The following is a 17,332-nucleotide window of genomic DNA, read 5'->3' as shown; positions in this document are numbered from 1 at the left end:
TAAGGGAAACCATGGGACCTATGTTTCTTTGGGCTTGGCTTACTTCACTTCACATAATTTTTTCCAAGTCTATGGAGAGTCTTAAGAGAGAAGATAAAAGTGGAGTATTCTTCAGTTTCCTCGAAGCATCTTGTTAGCAAAATATATTTTTGAGGTTAGAAGTTATTGAATCAAAAAGTGGTGGAGTCCTTATTTTTGTGGGCACTTTAAACACAAGAAGACTTTCACGGTAAAAGAAAAAGTATAGCTAAATATTTGTGATCACAGCTCCTTGGACTGTTTTTTCAGAGACAAAGTTTTACATTAGAGTTTGTCCTCATTAATATAGATGTTGGGTTTTCCTGGCAACCAAATGAAAGGGTAAAGTTTAATGCACTCTCTTGGACAAGATAACAGCATGATAGAAAAAAATGGTAAATAAAATTTAGTGAATTAGTTTGACTAATTACTTTGCCAGAACAAAAAGGAAAGATATAATTCAAAATCACTTGACTTAAAAGAATGATGAAAGAGTAGTGAAGAGAGATGAGAGAAAATATAGAGGAGTGTTCTGTCTCCAGTAGTGTAAAGGGTTCTTGATCTTGTTTCTTCCAATCTATCTTCACAAGCTATCAAGTGTGGCTTAGGACTGGAGTATCCAGTGCAGAGAAAGAGAACTCAGAGAAGAAAATATTTGCAGCAGATGCAGGTGATTTATAACCTTAGACAATCTATTTAAATCTGTTCAAAATTCTCTGCTACCCCAAACTTCCCTCTTTGAACAGTTTTGTTTGCTTTTCCCAAGACTACCCTTCATTAAATATTTAAAATTTTGAGAGGTCATATTTATCCTATCTAGAGCTTGCTGTTTGCTTGTGATTTTTGTGTGTTTTTGTTTTTTTGTTATGTTTTTAACTGAATTTCAAAATGTTGTGCAAGTGTATTACAATAAATATGTCTATCTAATTTTCCAATGCTCCTGGGTCAGAGTGACTCCTTCTATCATTCTCAACCAACCCCTTCTCCAAGGTTCATTTCAGATTTACCACTTCTTTTGTCCCATGTGTACATTGAGTATTCTAGGTGTACTTGCCCCTTGTTCCATTTTTCATTCATTCTATGTTTTTACTATTATTCCTTTCTGGTTTCAACTTCCTAATAGTCATTCTGTTAAACTATCTGTTAATACTTTGAAAGGTTTATATACATTCCATGGAGTTTCAATCCTGCATATACTTGAACGTATGTCAGCTTATATTTCCATATTTCATTCATCTGCAATAACAATTTGCAAGACTGGAGATGTGATAATATTCTCATTCATTTGGAAGATTAATCTTTAGTCAACAAGAAAGTTTAAAAATGGCTCAGAATATATTCCTAGCTACCAGTTTTTATGAATGGATTTGTACAAAGTTTTGTGATTATTTTATTTGACATGGGATAATATTTTCTACTACCTATAAGTTTTGGAAAAGGAAGAAAACTAAAATTTACTACTATAGAGGAATATGATTGAAATAGAAGACAGATTTTATATTTGTCACATCTCTGATGAGTACCCATATTCAAGATTTAAAGTCTTATTTCATACTATGTTAAACAGATAGGGAAAACATAAAAGAACATATAATAAGGCAACTATTTGTGACTTTTTAAAATGTACCTTATTAAGTGATGAAATTTACTTTATTAGCTAGTGTTTGGGTTTGAATTATGGGAGGCTGATCTATTTAACACATTTCTGGAAGGCACCTACTGAACAAAACAAATATTGGGGGGTACTATTTCTACACTTTAATGAATGGTTGAACGTGTTTGGCTTTAGTGCTGGGTAAATAATTCAACTCTATTGTAACTTGCTCCCTACACTTGTAGAACTTGTAATGTCACTAAGTATCATTGTCTTGAGAATGACAGCGTTTTTACACTACAGAACCAAGATTTACTGTAGTACCAGTAGTTTGAAGCATTAAGGATCTTCTCAATTAATGTTTTTCTGAATTATAATTGACCTGTAAGTAAAGTTTTCCTAGCCTTGGTAGACCAATTATGGATCTATCATTCCCAGAACAATTTTTAGGCCTACTTATACTGGACTGAAATCTTTCAGTAATCACTAGGAGAGGGGTATTAAAAATAATTTTGTGACATTTGCGATCTTGTTCACTCATATGGGCTGGGCATCTGTAAATTTAAAGTTGTAATTTATGTACTTTCTCTCAGATATTGTGATCTCATCTTTCATTTTAAGTTGTCTTGCATTTCACAATTGCTTACTGCTGCGGTCCTGAAATACTATAGGAAATGAGAAATTGAGATGGATTTTCAATTACTTTCTGTTGGCATGTTGCATGGGCCTAGGTGAGAAATCTTGCCCTTGTTATCTGATGATGCGAATAACTGGGACCTGGGATCCTAGGACCCTTGGGTCCTGCAGAAGAATAATACCTTGTAGACATCATATCAGCAAAATTTGTGTATAATCATTAGGAATGCTTCAGAAATATGGAGAAAATCAGTTTGGGACCAGTGAGTTAAAACAATAAACAGAGTAGCAGCGTAAAATCCCTTATAGATTAGAGGAAAACTATTTTTTTTTGCAATGTGAATTCAGAAGACCAAGAACATTAGAATGTATCACAAGTTTATACCAAAGATATTGCATTGATATTTTTATATTCTAATATGTATTCTAAACCTAATTATTTATATTCCAATTCCATTTATTGGAATAAATAACTATTTATTTGTCAAATTATCAATTAATTCTAATAAGTTTCACTGTGTGAACTAAAATATCAGCACATATAAATATAAAATGTATAACTATATATAAGAAAAAGGCACACGTTTTGCAATATTCTGTTGTGGTTAGAGTATCAAATTATTTAAAGTATTTAATGTATTATTTCATTATCTCTACCTCAGTGTTTGGTAGAGTTGGACCTAAAGCTTTACCATTTGAAGATTTACAGCCTAGTGGCAAGAGGAAACACTTTGATTAAAACATTAACAATTTAAGGCCTAATATCTAGGAGAGACATATAGACTTCTCTTGTAACTCTGAAAATATTTGGTGATAGAAATGCAGTAGTGTAAATTCCTGCCTGGTTGGATGGTAGACTGGCCAGGACATTAGTTAATCATGCATATGAACAATTTTTTCACCTTCTTGGCTTTAGATACTTTTGAAATGATAGGTATAATAAACAATTATATTTTGATAAAATACCTTCTAGTCTGAACAGTGCTGTCTGAACTGTTCCTGTCTTTATGATACCTTGTAATTAAGATTAGTTTTGTTCCAGTAAGAAAATCTATGCTGTCAGGGTAAGATATTCTGGTTCGTCTGTTCCTAAATGGAAGACAGGTAAAGGGTCAGGTAGACATTTGTGCCAATAAGATCTCATTTAGGAATTTTTAAGCTGCAGAAGTTTAGAAGTAGCTCTTAAGCAAGGCTTACTTTGAATCCTTAGCTCCACAAAGCTAACTCAGCTGATAAATAAGTACTTGAAAAGCCATCACCTTTGGACCTAGCTTTAAATTCTTCAAAGTATGATCAAATCTAAAATGAAAAAGACTTAAAATACTCATTGACAAAAAAATTGCAAATGTGAGCAATCGAACAAACAATATGTTTTTTTCCAATATACACAGAATTTTAGAGAAGTAATATCAATAGCATTTTTAGGAACAATAAGTTTTCCTAGTTACAAATAGTCAACCAAGGATATATGCCTGTATAAAGATTGCATCATTAACTACTTAAATTTAGAGGATACTACATGCTTCAACAGCACATCTACCCTAATTACAATACAAAGTTTAACACGGCACTTGCACAAGGATGATATGAAAATTTGTGTAGTATTCCATATTTTTCATTCTTCAGATGCAAGAAATGAAAAATAGTTATTAAAAATTGATTACAAAAATACAGTTGTAACGATACATGTAATTCATTGAATTGAAAGTTAGTTTGACATCAGTGTATTAAATCATCACCTTAGAAAGGCCTTTACATAGGATAACCTTTACAAAACTTTTGAAATTAGATAACATTTTCAATTTATCACAAAGAAATAAAATACTATAAGGACCTAGGGGAAAAAAAGAATCTTAAACTATTTCTATATGGAATGCTATCTGAAATGACACATTTATTAATGAACCTATATATTATGAAACAATGTAGAATTAAAAGTATTATATCTAGGAGAGAATGAAATAGATTATGGATATTATACAAACAGAATACAGATTACTTTAAAATATCCTTTTTCAGACAAGCAACAGAAATATCTTTAGTTTCTGTATTACTCATTTCAACAGATAAGTTAAAATTATTTCTGATTATAAAAATCACAAACTCTGCAGAAATCATTATAGATGTATACAAACAAATCTTGAATACATTTTGACATCAAGGTTAGGCAATTCAGTCGGAAGAATAGCATGGAATCCATGAATATTTAAAGTAAGATATTAATGTGGCTTTTTATTGTGAAAATATTTTGAACGGACACAAAGATGGATAGGCATTTTTGAAATTTAAGAAACTTAACCAAACCATTATGACTTAGGAGAAAAATTTTTGCAGCCTTCCACAACTTCAAAGAGGTGATACATACTTAACCTTTTGGCAATATCAAATGCAGCTTCTTCCAAGTTGTTCTTGACCTGGTTTGATATAATATTTCAAGAGAAGCAGATCCAGCGTACCTTTGTTATTTCTATTCCCAGCAGCAAGATGCAAGGTTGTCAAGAGTCCTTTAGTTTGGGCATTGGTATCTGCATCATGATGCAGTAAGAAAGAAACCACTCTGCTATTATTCCACATATAAGCACTATGTCTAAGTATCTACTGTAGGCTTCTGGATGAAGAGAGCTATACTCATTATCATCCCTAGTATTCACATGAGTGGCCTTTTTGGAAAGTAGTCTCTGCACTCTAGTAAGCCGATTATTTTCAACAGCCCAATGAAGAAATTTGCTTGGACACTTCTCTATTTTTTTCTAGCAAATGATACCATTCCTCCCTTTTTCATCTAGTTCCTTGTCTTCATCAGAATTGCCTAACTAGAGACTTTGAGTACCAGTGGGAATGAGGTGTACATGTATTCCCCAATAGTTCACGTTGGTTGAAGTAGTCAGAAAAATCCAGTGAATTTTCTACTTCTGTTTTTTCACCATGATTTTTTTCTCTTTTTCCATTTTTACTATTTGAAATTATTCTAACTGGAGAATAGGGAATGGATAGAGAGCAGAAGAAATAAATCCAAAAACAATCTTCACAGAAGCAAATTCTCAGAGCTATTTCATGACTTTGCAAAGGATAAAGTGGCTGAAGTTAGTATAAATTTAGAAGTATGAAAATGGGAGGGGGGACCAAGATGGCAACAGGGCAGTAGGGAAACGCCACAGCTCTCCCCAACCAAAAAGAGAGTTAGAGTTCCTAAGCTTAACCTCCCCAAGAGACCGACAAAAACAAAAAGATGAACACCCAGAGAAATACAGGAGGTGGAAAATAACAAAAAAGAAAGAGAGAAAAAGATTTTCAGAACAGAGAAGCACGAAGACTCCTCCTCCAATGCTTACTGGTGGCAAGCAGCGCAGCAGGGGCTGCTGGAGTCCCAGAGAAAAAGGAGGCTTCCTGCAGATCACCCACGCAGAAGGACCACTCCTCTGGTCGAACCACTATTAAATAACCCCATGCTGCTGATCACATGTATGGTGTATATGTGTACACCATTATATGTTACAGACCGTGATAGACAATTTGCTCCAGGAAAGCTACAATGAGTTTGTGACTTTAAATGAGCATCATCATCCCAAAATACTGTGAAAGTTGGCAAATTTCGTAATCACTTAATTACAAAAAAAAAAAAAAAGAGAAAACTACAAGTGGAGCTATGGCTCAAGTGGTAGAGCATGAGCCTTGAGCTGAATTGCTCAGGGACAGCTGCCAGGCCTAGAGCTCAAGTCCCACGACTGACAAAAAAAAGAGAGAGAGAGATCTTTCATATGATGGATTCTAACATATTTATAAAATTATGTTTTTATTGCTTTGTATGTCCCTCCCCCATGGTATAACCCCTGTTTTCACTATATATGAAGTTGGTGTATGTGGAGGAGAAGGGAAAAAACAAATCGTTAAAAGAGAGATACAGGAGGACCCATTTCAACAATGAGATGTACAAGTCTTTATGTCGAAAAAAGAACTTTACAACTTTGGTTGGGGGGACGGTGGGGAGGATACGAAGGGATGGGAAGGGGAAACAAAGGTAATGTGCTCATTATCTTACCCATGTAATTGTGACTCCTCTGTGCAGTATTTTCACAATAAAAAGAAGTATAAAAATGACAAAAATGTAAAAAGATATTCATATATTTCATTATATAACCCAAACCAGAAAGCAAATGTTGTTTAGATGATTTCTTAAAACATAGTCTTTCAGAAGCTGGGAAGGGGGCTCAGTGGTAGAGTGTTTGCCTTGCATGCATGAGGTCCTGGGTTTGATTCCTCAGCACCATAGAAGAAGAAAAAGACAAAAGTGGTGCTGTGGCTCAAGTGGTAGCACCATCTTTGAGCTGAAAAGCTGAGGGACAGCACTCAGGCTCCAGAGTTCAAGCCCCACAAAAACAAAAACCAAACCAAAAAACTAAACAAAACACAGCTCTCACATTTGTAGCCTCAATTCTGTAAAGACACTGCTTCAGCCTAGGACTAAGATTTTAAGTGTATACATTTATCAACATTTTTGATTCAGATTTCTACTTGAGAAAATTTTAAATCAATATTTTGTTCTTAGTTTTTCTCTTTGTACATTCACATGCATCAATAAAAAATGGTGTGGACATCCCAGTAACATTCTCAAAGTACCTCCTGATGATGAGTTATGAAAAGTTGTATTCTATTACAAAAAGGAAAACAATGCTACAAATAAAGAAAACCAATAATTAATTATTAGTGGTTAATAAAATAAAAACCAAACACCAGTGTTTCCAGTTTTTGAAGTGTTCTACATATTAGATTTTACTATTTACTCATATTCCTGTACATTTAAAACTGGCTAAGATTATGATTTCACAAGAGTTTTGTAGGCTACTGGTAGCCTTTAAAGTTACCCACTAAGGTTACTCTTTCTTTATGGCTCATCTCATCATTTGTATATGGCTCATATCATCATTTGTTTTTCACTAACATAAAAGAAGCCCTCAAGTTTTAACAGAAACTGTGTAGTTAAAATCTTAACTCTTCTCTCTGTTTCTTTACACAGACTTTGTAACTTCTCATAGTAAAGTTTCTATAAACTCTGAAATGTACATACTTTGTAGTATATGTCTGCTACCATAAATCTTAAATACTTTATGGAAAAGTTTTATGATCTGCCGAACAGTCTTAATTTTGGCATATATAAGCAAATTCCCAAAATTAAACATATTTAAAACAATAAAATTTTTAACAAACCTTAGCACTTGCTACAGTGCTCATTATGACAGGTGCCATGTATAGAATAATTGAATTTCTACTCTTACACATCTCTTGAACAACAAATATCTGGAATTATTTTGTTTTTGACATATCTAACTTGACTTTATTTTTAAATGTGTGCTTACATAAGAAATATATGGTTCTAAAATTTCACGACAAGTCTTTTGAACTTATTTTTGTTGAATTTTCTAGTTTAGGAAAATCAATTCCACTTTATGTATAAAAAATGTTCTGTGCTCAGTTTGGCAACACACACACTAAAATTGGAAAAATACAGAGAGAATTAGCATGACCCCTACGCAAGGATGACATGCAAATTCATGAAGATTTCCACATTTTTACAACAACAGATGCTGGAGGGTATATGGACAGAAGGGAACCCTACTCCATTCTTGGTGGGAGTGAAAACTTGTTCAACCACTTGGAAAGAAGTATGGCGGTTCCTCAAAAGATTCCACATAGAGCTCCCCTATGACCCAGCAATCCCACTTTTGGGCATTCACCCAAATGATCAAACAAGACCATACTATAACTACCAGCACAGATATGTTTATTGCAGCATTATTTACCATAGCTAATATAGGGAACCAAACCCGATGACCCTCAGAAAATGAATGAATCAAGAAAATTTTGTGTGTGTGTGTGTGTGTGTGTGTGTTTGTGTATGTATTTTCCTATCTATCTATCTTTCTATCTATCTATCTATCTATCTATCTATCTATCTATCTATCTATCTATCTATCTATCTATCTATCTATCTTTCTATCTATCTTTCTATCTATCTATCTACACATACATATATATGTATATATATTTGTATATATGTATATATATGTATATTTATATACATAAATATAAATATAGATTGGAATGTATATATATGTAAGGTATCCCTTACTTGCAATAAATAATATAAGCAGAAAACTGGGATAAGCAGAAAAGATCAAAAGCTACATGCATATTACTAAATAAGATGATGTTAAGCTAAATGAACCCCAAGATAAGGACAGAAGTGTTTTTTTTTATTCTTTCTTACTGTTGTTTCTAACATATTTATAATGTACAATGTGATTTTTTTTGTTTTTTATATGGTCCTCCCGCACAGTATAAGCCCTGTTTTCACTGGATTTGATGTTGGTGCACCTACATCCTGAAAATACACTTCTCTAATTTGGGGAAGGAAAGAGAAAAATCAAAATGCTTAAATAGAGATAAAAGTTGAGCCATTGTAACAATGAGATGCACAAGACAACATGTTGGGGGGTGTGGGGGTGTGGGGATGAGAAGTGTACTTGTGGAGGTGGAGGGGAAGGGATGGTGGGGGGAAAACCAAAGGAGGAGGTAACAATGCTTGATAAGAAATGCACTCATGACTTTGCTCATGTAACTTTAACCCCTCTGTACAGTACTTTTACAATAAAAAACATTAGAAAATGTTCTGAGATGGAAGAGTTTATTTTATTTTACCCATATAATATTGTTAACAAAGAAATTATTGGGGGGGAGGATTGGGTGGGGGACCGGGGGTAGGCTGGGAAGGGATGGGAAGGGGAAACAAAGGAGGAGGCTACAATACTTGATAAGAAATGTGCTCATTATCTTGCCCATGTAATTGTAACCCCTCTGTACAGTATTTTCACAATTAAAACACACACACACACACACAAACACACAAACAAAAAAAAAAGAAATTAATGGAAAAGACTGACCCAAAGATATTTTGAGTAAGTGTGTGTGTGAGTGTGTGTGTGTCTGTGTGTGTGTGTGTGTGTGTGTGTGTGTGTGTGCATGCCTGCATGTTGGTGTGCTCAGAGTTTTAACTCAGGGCTTCATGGTCTCGCTAAGCCTTTTCTGTCTAGATTGGTGAGCTACTATATGAGCTACATCTCCATTCCTGGACATTTGCTAGTTTATTTAAATTTTGGAAAAATAATCTTAGGAATTTTTTGGCCTGATTGGCTTCCAACTCTTATCCATAATTCTCAGGGTCCTGAGTAGATATGCAGAGTAAACAGGATTACACGTGTGACCAACCATCACAATGCTTTCAGAATAATTTTAAAAGTAGAAAAAAATTTACTTCACGGGGGGACTGTTTTATCATTTCCTACTTTTAAAGCATTTTGGAGTGATTATATGTGAATTTAATTCATGATGGGATTCTTAAAAGAGAGTAAGTGATGGTACTTAAAAGTTTTAGTACTTTTTTAAAAGAACACTGGAACTGTGGGACAGAAGAAATTTGCCTCTCTTTGGACCTCAGTTTATAAGCTCAGCTCTGTGAACGATAACCCAATGTCACCAACACAATCTGTGTTGAAGACAAAATGTGACAGAAAACAATTACCATGGGCAATAATTGCTATGCTATTATTTATTGGACAATATGAATATTGAATTGAGAGTGTAAGAGAATGGATATATTTCACCTACCGTTTTTGTATTGCTGAAAGGCTTTTGGAAACTTTGACTCATTTCCTTCCTCACTGTGTGTCTTTGGGCCATGCACTTAGTGACTTTAATTACAATTTTTCTCAACTCTAAAATGGTAATAACATTAGCATCATAGCAAATGTTTTCTTAAGAACTAAGAGACATAAAACTTGTGAAATACTTAACATAAATTACTAATGAACTTTGAGTTTAGCCAGCAGTTTATTTTAATACTAAACAGAATGTGCTATGTATTACAGAAATCAATACATGTAGTGAGCCACCAGAAGTAACGTTATCTATTGACTATGCTGTGCTTCCAAGGAAGCCAGGTGGATAACTTCTCATGCTGTAAATCAAACTGCTTATCTTATGTCTTGATAGTGCTAAACTATCAGGGTCAGAATAATGATGGAATTGTAGACTGAGCTAAGGTCCATATGAAAATGTTCAAAATTGATAAAGCCTAAAAGTAACTAAGCAGTATATTGTGTTTTTCATTATTTAAGTTAAATTGCAAAGAAAGGGAAGACCTAGAAGAATGAATTCTCTTTTTGATAACCTAGCAGGATGAACTCTTTCCTCATTCTTGTAGAGGCATCATCAGATGAGAGGAACTCTATTTTTTTGGTTGCTTCTTTCAATTTATTCTTCAGTTTGAAATCTGAACTACATGAGACTGAAAGAAACCAAGGAAAATTAGACACACAGGCTTTGGAAAAAGCAATCAGAGATAGCCTTGTAAAAGGCTTCACTAAATTGAGTTATATAGTCTCAAGCATAAGCAAAAATGATTTAAGCAATATCATGTTATTGAAAATTGAAAAATGTTAGGTGTTGCTCAATTTTTTCCTTTCTACTACCTGGAATGTATTATTCATTTTGTATAGAGAGATTAAAGATGAGATTAACAAGGAACTTGATTAAAAATCGATAAAAGTTCTGAATAGACATATTTTCCAATATGCCCTGAAAATCACCAGTGGCTTTAAAAAGTTGTGTTTAATATCACTTCTATGCTGGCTTAATGCTGTGTGAACAGAAGTCATTAGAGAAATGCAATTCAAAATTACTATGATACTACTACATAACTATTATAACTCTTATCAAAAATATTCGAAGGAACTTGGTATGGTGGTAAAGGCTTGTAATTCCAAGCATTTGGGAAATTGGAGTAAGAGGATTTCAGCTTAAGGCCAGCCTGGGATAGTGCACATAGTAAAAACATGCCCTTTAAAAAAAACTTAAAAGTTAATAATGTTGGTGAGAGTGTGGAGCAAAGGAAATTTTCTACACTCTTGGTCAAAATATAGGTTAGTATTCTCGTTGTAGAAAGTAGTATGCAATTTTCTAAAGAAATGCAAAGTTGGAATATCATCTGGCCCACCAATCATATGATTAATTCTCTCTGGGTAACTCGTAAATATATCTGTAGTTCACTGTTATTCACATTATTCACAACAGGCAAGATATAAATCAAAGTTATGTGTTCAACTACAGACTAATAAAGCAACTGTGGCACATGCACAAATATAATTTTCTGTTTCATCTTTAAAATTGCAAGATTTCTCCCATTAGCCACAACTTACAATGACCTAAAAGATGTAATCTAAATGATGTAAAATGTTGCTTTCTGATCTTTGTAAAACCACACACACACACACACACACACACATACACACACACACACACACACACACACACACACACCAACCTAAGCAAAAGAGAAATTTTTCAAAAAGTAAAGCAACTGATATTGCTGGGGCATTTAGGTCACAATATAGATGATAGTGGATATACAGGATGACCAAGTATAGACTTGTAATGTATAACGTGAGGATACAGGGGACAACACTGGCCTTACATAGGTATGCAGCTAAATATGTAGGAGTTGGTCTTCCTTGTAGGGGTTTCTCTTTTAGGTGTTCTTCCTTCATTAATGGATGAGATAAACGTAATTCTTTACATATACTTGCCTGTTTGCAGAAATAATAACAAACAATATAGCAATAATGTTTTATGCTCAACATGGAACAAAATGCCAAATTAATGTACATGAAATTATCCTTGATATAAACTAATTATTATTAATAAGGAAACCCATGGGACCTATGTTTCTTTAACTCTGGCTTCACTTGTTGTGATTTTTTTCGACGATCTCCTATTTCCTTACAAATGAGGTGGTATCATTCTTTCTGATGGAAGCATAGTATTCCATGTGTATGTATGTGTGTATGTGTGTGTGTGCAACATTTTCTTGATCTATTCATCTACTGAGGAGCATCTGAATTGATTCCATATCTTAGCTGTGGTAAATAATATTGTGATAAACATAATTGTGCTGGTAGATTTAGTGTGGCCTTGTTTGTGATCACTTGGGTAAATGCCCAGATGTGGGATTACTGGGTAATAGGGGATCATAATTGTGTACATGAAGGATAATCTTAGTAGATGAGCAGAAGAGGTCAATTGCTATGTAGATATGACCATATAAGGTGATTCCAAGTGAAATGAACTCTAACACATGTTCTTCGTTGTTGTTGTTCTAATGTACTACGTGATTTCTTTTTAACTTTGTTTTTCCCCACTTATGATTTATCCCCTGCAGACACTATATTTGATTTTGATACCCTGAGTAGTGTAAATATGTTGAGCTGAACTAGGCAAGGGAAAGGGAAAAAACAAAATGGTGAGACAAAGGAAAAAGGGGGAACCTAGGTAACAGTGATACTCACAAGACAATATGTAGGAAATGATCTTGGTGTGGGCATTGGGAGGGAAGAGGGAGAAAAATGAGGGACGGGGTAACAAGTTAGAAAAGAAATAAATCTATTATCTTACTTACATAACTATAACCCTGCTTTAAATTCCCTTGACAATAAAATATAAATAAAAAATAGAATAAAATATTCAAGAGCAGCAATACAGGAGATGGGAGTGGGGGAAATACTGTACTATACAAAGAAGACTACAACAGCTGTGGAGAACAGGAATTTTACTTTATCATAGGAAGTAATGAACTGGCGTACAGATTTTCAGCCTCATGTCAATCACTAAAAAGGGAAAACAAAATGCACAATCAGCAAACCAATAAAATAGAAAACTAAACAAGGTGGAGAGATGACTTGGACGAAGAGAAACAAATGACACAACTAGGAAACAAATAAAAAGCAGGTAAGTTTTAAAAATATTACCCATAATTCTAATAAATGTTTTTTGCATCAAAATTTGTTAGAACTATACTTCAAATCACAGTTTAATAGTATATCATTTTAATAATAGGTTACTCATTATTGATTGCTTAATATTGAATGCTTAATATATAATTTTAATTTCAGCAGCTATAGAAAAGAAGAAAGTGAAGCTAATTTTAATGATATATTTTATGAATTGTAAAATTGAGAAGCATTAGAACTTAAATAATGTATATTATTGTTTCATTTCTTTGAATTAATGTAGTAGTTCAAAGTGTATTCTACACTTAGCACTCATCTTAACATCAAATAATAGATTATTCCACAATACACTTGGTTTTAGGTGAAAGGGTTCAGCACTGTGGTAAAATTCACACCACACAGTACACGAGAGTATGACTCCTCTCATCTAGCTTAAATGGTGGAAATTTGATTTCTGCATGCATGTTAAATACGTGTCTAGGTGATATCTATTAAATTATATACATGAGGAGTATTTCAGATGATAATTAAAAGTCATACTCATTAATTAAATTTTTTATTATTTTACAAAATAAATATTTATGGAGACTGAATTTCTGAGTAGATGATGGGTCATATGTGCCAGATTATACATATTGAGGCTTATTTTATATTCCTGACATTGTTTCTACAGTTAGATTTAATTTTCCATAAGGGGTTAAGTGTATTATGTTGGATATATGAAAGTAAACTGAATGTTTATTCCATTAATCCTTTGCAACTTGTCTAATCCCAATATAAATTATCCATGTGCTTGAAGTAATGAAAATAACAACAGATATAAGCAACAGATATGAATCAGTCTTAGTAGACAAGTATTTTCATCTTTATTTTTATAGTTGATCCTCTTTTACACTACAGAATATTATTGGGAAATTGTGCTCCAGGCTGACCACAATTGCAGAATATTATGGTTTGATCTATCATAAGAAAAGAAAGGAAGGGGAACATTCCTTCCAAAATTCTCCTCCCAGGGATGTGATCAGTTTTATGGTGGTAAGTTGGAAATGAACATTTTTCACAGTCAACCTTGAAAAGCCATCTTGATAGACTATTTCTGCAAGTGGTTACAGAGGAATGTTCATGGATTTGCAAGGATGCCAGATTGCCTCATTTTGAGACAAATAAAACAGGAATTTAGCCAGCTGTTTTTGTATCTTTAGGAGAATACACATTGACTGTACGCCAGGGGATCACTGGGGCCCAGAGAAGCTAATACATTGAATAGTAATCCTAGACCTCTAAAAACAAAACAAAACAAACAAAAAACTCCAGTGAGCACAGCCAGTCAGGGCTGCTATCACAGCGTACATTAAATCAGGCAAAAAACAAAAGCTGAAAGTCATTTAGCTGATAACTAATATATTTCTTATGAGGCAGACTGAAATGAGAGTCCCAAGAGTGGGTCAGAAAGACTGATTAGAGAGACTAAAATTGGTAATACAAAGATTGGAAAATAGAATTCCTTGTAGAACAAATAAATCATAGAATGACTGTGTGTGTAGGGACAAGACAGCAGACCAAATACCAGAAATGCACATTTTCTTAGAGGTCAGCTTAATGAAATATCAATGGAACTCTTTGAATTCTTAAATATTTGACCACATGTGGAAGAAAGCCAATTGCTAAAGAGAAAGAAAAAGTCATCACTCTGTTAGGAGGTCCAATGAAGTAATCAATCACAGATTTGTAATAAAAAGAGAAAATAATTATTCCAAATGAGGTTTTCATTTGTTTTGATGTAAGTGTTCTTGATTTAGGTGATAGAAATTACCATACAATTGATCCAGTCTCACAACTGAGTTGATATTGACTGCAGTATTCTCACATGAAGGAAAAGAGAAAATTTACAAATGTCTGATGAAATGAGTTGAGGATGAAGTGTTTTAATAGTGATAGTTGAGGTTTAGACACTGGTGAAGAGATGAGTTTTCTTTTATTAACCCCCACCCCATTTTTAGCCTGATGACAGTGGATCACAGCTGTAATCCTAGATACTCAGGAAACTGAGATCTGAGGACTGCTGTTGAAAGCCAGCCTGGGCAGGAAAGTCCCTGAGACTCTTATCTCCATTAAACCACCAGAAAACCAGAAGTGGCACTGAGGTTCAAGAGGTACAGACCTCACCTTGAGTTGAAGAGCTCAGGAACAGTGCCCAAGCCCAGACTTCAAGCCCCTGGGCCAACAACAATAAAAACAAATCTCCCTTTTCTTGGACTGCCTACATCTTTTCCTAACATTCAAAAAAGCCATTTTATCACCCACTACAGTTAAGTCCTATCCTAGCTGCTGCAAATGGGATGATTTGATATCTTACGTCAAAAGTTTCATATTTGAGGAAACAAATACCAGCAGTGGTAACTTTGCTTCCTGTCCTCGAACTCTGAGACTGGGCCCTGAACATGTTTATGCTGGTAGCTTTAATGTGAGGTTGGTTGTTATTTATTGGATTACTGCCCATGAGAGGAATTAATGGGTCATAAGAGATCTATGTTTAGTCTTTTGAAGAAACTCTGTACTTCATTCAAGGTAGGTTAAAAAGTTTAATTCCCCACCGACAGTGTAATAGAGTTCCCATTTGGCTACATCCATGCCAGCATTTGCTATTTTTAGTTTTCCTCATAGTGGCCATTCTAAGTGGGATGAGGTAGAATCTGTCATGTTTACTTGTACATTTGTTGGCACGTTCTAACTACCATAAATGAATGAATCTATGAAACCTATATTGCTCTGAGTCTTCATTCCTTTCTCTTTGTAATTTTCCCAAGCCTTTCATTTTCCTTAAGACTGGTGAAAAGTCATCCTTTCTTGCTGCGGACCGGCTCTGTCGGGACAACGGAGGACACCTAGTGGAGGAACTGGAATAGGTGGGGAGATGGCAAACAGACAACTCACACACAAGAGGAGTGGATGCTGAGTGCGATTTAATGCAGAGGATAACAAACTTTTAAAGCAAAAGTCTCCATGAGAAAGGGCAAAAGGTTACACAATCTTGCTGCAGGGCTTCATTCTTGGGTGGTCACCAGCTGGTTGCCTGATAGGCACTTGTTTCCGGCTTTACCTCTATTTTTAAGAAATACAATGGGTTTCGATGTTTATCACCACTTAACCATTACTTTTTTCTATAGAGGCCTTAACTGTCCCATAAGATCTTTCCTGTTCCTTCTTTAATAGTAAGCACCAAGGAGTCCTAGATCTAGCAAGTCTCTTAGTAAATGAAAGAGAGTAACAGGAAGTTCTTTCTCCTAAGTAGTTCTCCCAGCAATTGCCATACATTCTTTCTGTTCTAGCCACGCCTACAGCTTCTTGTAAATCTCTTACAAACAATTCTTTCTGCTGAAATGAAATCGTGAAATCTCCAATACTTTTATATTTACTTATGACTTGTCTACTAGCCTCCATAAGAGAGGCTTTCAGGGTAGCACTTAACTCTGTTGAGTTAGTCATATTTTTAAGACACTCATCAGATGTTGGAGTTGTCAACACTCTTAAGAAAGAGCCTTGAATAAGGGAACATTGAGCATGAGTAAGTACAATGAGCAGCAGGAACAGTAAAAGATTAATAGCCACTCCTATACAGTGAAGAAAAGAAAAACAGGGACAGAAACACATCTTTCCCAGGGGCTTGCCAGCCTTTCCAGGAGGTAGGCCTCTTTGAAGCCCCATTCTCTGAGGTAGACTTCGGTGAAGTCCCATTCTCAGAGATAGGTCTCTGTGAAGCCCCATTCTCAGGTCTGAATGCAGGTTTTCCAAGCTAAGCAGACTCCACCGGAGTAGGCGTGGCACTTTCTGATGGGTGAATAGAATTCCATTGTGTGTGGTGTGTGTGTGTGTGTGTGTGTGTGTGTGTGTAAGATGACAATAGGCCCATGAGTTCCTTTCTAAGCCTTTTGTTTCAACTGTAATTTTGTAATTCCATATTAAATTTGGATTGCTTTCTCTACTGCATTGAAGAATATTGTTGGGATTTTGATAGGTATTGCATTGTCAATTGTTTGGAGGCAGTATTGCAGTTTTCACAATGTTAATTCTTCCAACAAGGAGCATTGATACGCTTTCCATTTCCTTGAATCTCCTTCAATTTCCTTTTTTGGAGTTTTAAAGTTTTCACAGTAGAGATCCTTCACATTTTTAGTTAAATTAGTTCCTACTTTTATTGTTGTTGTTTTGTTTTGTTTAGATTTGATTTGATTTTGAGGCTAATACA

The 17,332-nt window shown here is 34.5% G+C and overlaps 1 non-coding gene and 1 pseudogene across 1 annotated transcript; both read left to right on the top strand.

The window, feature by feature from the left end:
• Positions 1-3,767: 3,767 nt before the first annotated feature.
• Positions 3,768-3,864, top strand: LOC122100794 (annotated as a pseudogene).
• Positions 3,865-7,710: 3,846 nt separating this feature from the next.
• LOC122100797 lies at positions 7,711-7,817 on the top strand. The gene has a single exon (XR_006146255.1). It is a non-coding gene; the product is annotated as a U6 spliceosomal RNA (small nuclear RNA).
• The last annotated feature ends 9,515 nt before the right edge of the window (positions 7,818-17,332 follow it).

This window comes from Dipodomys spectabilis, unplaced genomic scaffold (assembly GCF_019054845.1).
Source record: "Dipodomys spectabilis isolate Male_0828 unplaced genomic scaffold, ASM1905484v1 ptg000601l, whole genome shotgun sequence".
NCBI classification, from domain to species: Eukaryota; Metazoa; Chordata; class Mammalia; order Rodentia; family Heteromyidae; genus Dipodomys; species Dipodomys spectabilis.
Note: the sequence above shows the minus strand (reverse complement) of the source record. Positions and strands in the feature narration are given on the sequence as shown.